Source organism: Heteronotia binoei, chromosome 15 (genome assembly GCF_032191835.1).
Source record: "Heteronotia binoei isolate CCM8104 ecotype False Entrance Well chromosome 15, APGP_CSIRO_Hbin_v1, whole genome shotgun sequence".
Taxonomy (NCBI): domain Eukaryota; kingdom Metazoa; phylum Chordata; class Lepidosauria; order Squamata; family Gekkonidae; genus Heteronotia; species Heteronotia binoei.
Window position 1 is genome coordinate 65,358,200 of NC_083237.1, and position 2,959 is coordinate 65,361,158.

At 49.9% G+C, this 2,959-nt stretch overlaps 1 non-coding gene across 1 annotated transcript; it reads left to right on the forward strand.

Annotated features, from left to right (window-relative positions):
- Positions 1-2,500: 2,500 nt before the first annotated feature.
- Positions 2,501-2,572, forward strand: TRNAT-UGU (transfer RNA threonine (anticodon UGU)). Its single transcript has one exon. It is a non-coding gene; the product is annotated as a tRNA-Thr (tRNA).
- Positions 2,573-2,959: the final 387 nt, after the last annotated feature.

Below are 2,959 nucleotides of genomic sequence, written 5' to 3' on the forward strand. Positions count from 1 at the left end.
GAGTTGGCTCTGTAGAGGTAGGGTTGCCAATCCCCAGGTGGGGGCAGGGGATCCCCCGGTTTGGAGGCCCTCCCCCCGCTTTAGGGTCATCAAAAAGCGGGGGTGGGGAGGGAAAGGTCTGCTGGGAACCCCATTATTCCCTATAGAGATTTTTTCCCCATAGAAAATCATGGAGAATTGATCTGCGGGTATCCGGGGCTCTGGAGGGGCTGTTTTTTGGGGTAGAGGCACCACATTTTCAGTATAGCATTTAGTGCCTCTCCCCAAAATACCCCCCAAGTTTCAAAAAGATTGGACTGGGGGGTCCAATTCTATGAGCCCCAAAAGAAGGTGCCCCTATCCTTCATTATTTCCTATGGAAGGAAGGAATTGAAAAGGTGTGCCGTCCCTTTAAATGTGATGGCCAGAACTCCCTTTGGAGTTCAATGATGCTTGTCACAGCCTTGATCTTGGCTCCACCCTTAATGTCTCCTGGCTCCACCCCCAAAGTCTCCTGGCTCCACCCCCAAAGTCCCCAGATATTTCTTGAATTCGACTTGGCAACCCTATGTAGAGGGGAGGTGTTCTAGTTAGAAGGAGATACTAGATTCAAATCCCCACCCAACCAGAACACCAGCTGGGTGACCTTGGGCCAGGGACACACCCTCACATACCTCTGGGGGGTTAATGGGAGAATAAAATGGAAGAGCAGGGAACTGTCATATACTACTACAATGTCTGTAGAGGAAGGACAGAAGGCAGATGGGACAAAAAAGGCATTTCTCTGTGCAGGGCTCTCTCAGGGCACGAAAACGGGCAAAGCTGAAGCAGCTTGTTATGTATATGAATCTGCGTGTACCAAATGGTGTTCCTGCCTGGCTCAATGGCGCCTGATGGACTGAGCTTGGGGACTTAGGAACAATGGGCAAGAGGGAGGGACGGTGGCTCCGTGGTAGAGCATCTGCTTGGGAAGCAGAAGGTCCCAGGTTCAATCCCTGGCATCTCCAAAAAAGGGTCCAGGCAAAGAAGTGTGAAAAACCTCAGCTGGAGACCCTGGAGAGCCGCTGCCAGTCTGAGAAGACAATACTGACTTTGATGCACCAAGGGTCTGATTCAGTGTCAGGCAGCTTCATATGTTCATATGTTCATATCCAAATCCCTGCTGCCCTGCTCCAGTCATAGGCCCCAATAACATGATAGCGCGGGAACCCAGTGTTGTATATAGTTGGCCCAGTGGACCAGTTCAGTAATGCAGCCATCCACCATGCTGTATTCAATAAAGAGCTTGTTATCACAACTACCTCGCCTCTTCAATGCCTAAGAACCCACTCCGTTATACACTCATGGCAGGGAGGTAGGAGACATCATCAGTCGAGCAGCTTCCTATTTAGCCCGTTTAAAAGGCCAGGACATATTTCCTCCAAGGGCATCAGCTACCCTAGACAATGAAAACTATGATTTATTTTATTATATTTATATCCCGCCCTCCCCTATCGGGCTCAGGGCAGCTAACAACAGTCAACAATTTGATAACAGATTTAAATGATTAAAATAAAACATTATTAAAACGATTTCAAATAACGATTTCGAATACAATTCCAGATGGCGTTCTGTCTTGTTCAAAATCATTTCTGTTAATGCTGTGGGATGGTGGCTGTTACGCGCCCCCGTAGACGTGAAGAGCACCTCCAGTTAGTTGTTAAAAGTCTGCCTGAGCAGGTATGTCTTGCAGGCCCTGCGGAATTGTGGCAAACCACGCAGGGCCCTGGTCTCTTCAGGGAGGGCATTCCAGAGCGCAGGCACAGCCACAGAGAAGGCTCTTGCCCTCGTAGTAGACGGGCCTCCTTTAGCCCGGGGATCTTTAGCAGATTTAAGGAGCTTGATCGTAGTCCTCTCTGGGGCTTAGTGCCTCTCCTAAAAAAATGCCAAGTTTCAAAAATATTGGACCGGGGGGTCCAGTTTTATGGGCCCCCAAAGAAGGTGCCCCATCCTCCATTATTTCCAATGGGAGAAAGGCACTTATTAGGAAGTGATGGCCAGAACTCCCTTTGGAGTGCTTGTCACAACCTTGCTCCTGGCTCCACCCACAGAGTCCCCAAATATTTCCTGAATTGGACCTGGCAGACTTAGGCTAAGCTCTTCCTCAAATGGAAGCCTGGATCACTCTGTGCATGCTCAGGGATACTCTGGCCTTTTTATTCCCACTTCACACCAGCATGGGAGGCACAGGGCATTTTAAGAGCAACATTAGGGGAGGGGCGATGGCTCAGTGGTAGAGCATCTGCTTGGTAAGCAGGAGGTCCCAGGTTCAATCCCCGGCATCTCCAAAAAAGGGTCCAGGCAAATAGGTGTGAAAACCTCCGCTTGAGACCCTGGAGAGCAGGGGAGGGATGGTGGCTCAGTGGTAGAGCATCTGCTTGCTAAGCAGGAGGTCCCAGGTTCAGTCCCCGACATCTCCAAAAAAGGGTCCAGGCAAATAGGTGTGAAAAACCTCACCTTGAGACCCTGGAGAGCCATGGATGGGGCTGTGGCTCAGTGGTAGAGCATCTGCTTTGTAAGCAGAAGGTCCCAGGTTCAATCCCTGGCATCTCCAAAAAAAGGGTCCAGGCAAATAGGTGTGAAAACCTCACCTTGAGACCCTGGAGAGCTGCTACCAGTCTGAATAAACAATACTGACTTTGATGGACCAAGAGTCTGATTCAGTAGAAGGCAGCTTCAGATGTTCATATGTAAAGTTCATATCTCTGGTACCTTGTTTTACATTTAGAGGGAGGGACGGTGGCTCAGTGGCAGAGCATCTGCTTGGTAAGCAGGAGGTCCCAGGTTCAATCCCCGGCATCTCCAACTAAAAAGGGCCCAGGCAAGTAGGCGTGAAAAACCTCTGCTTGAGACCCTGGAGAGCCGCTGCCAGTCTGAGTAGACAAGACTGACTTTGATGGACCCAGGGTCTGATTCAGTAGAAGTCAGCTTCATATTCCTT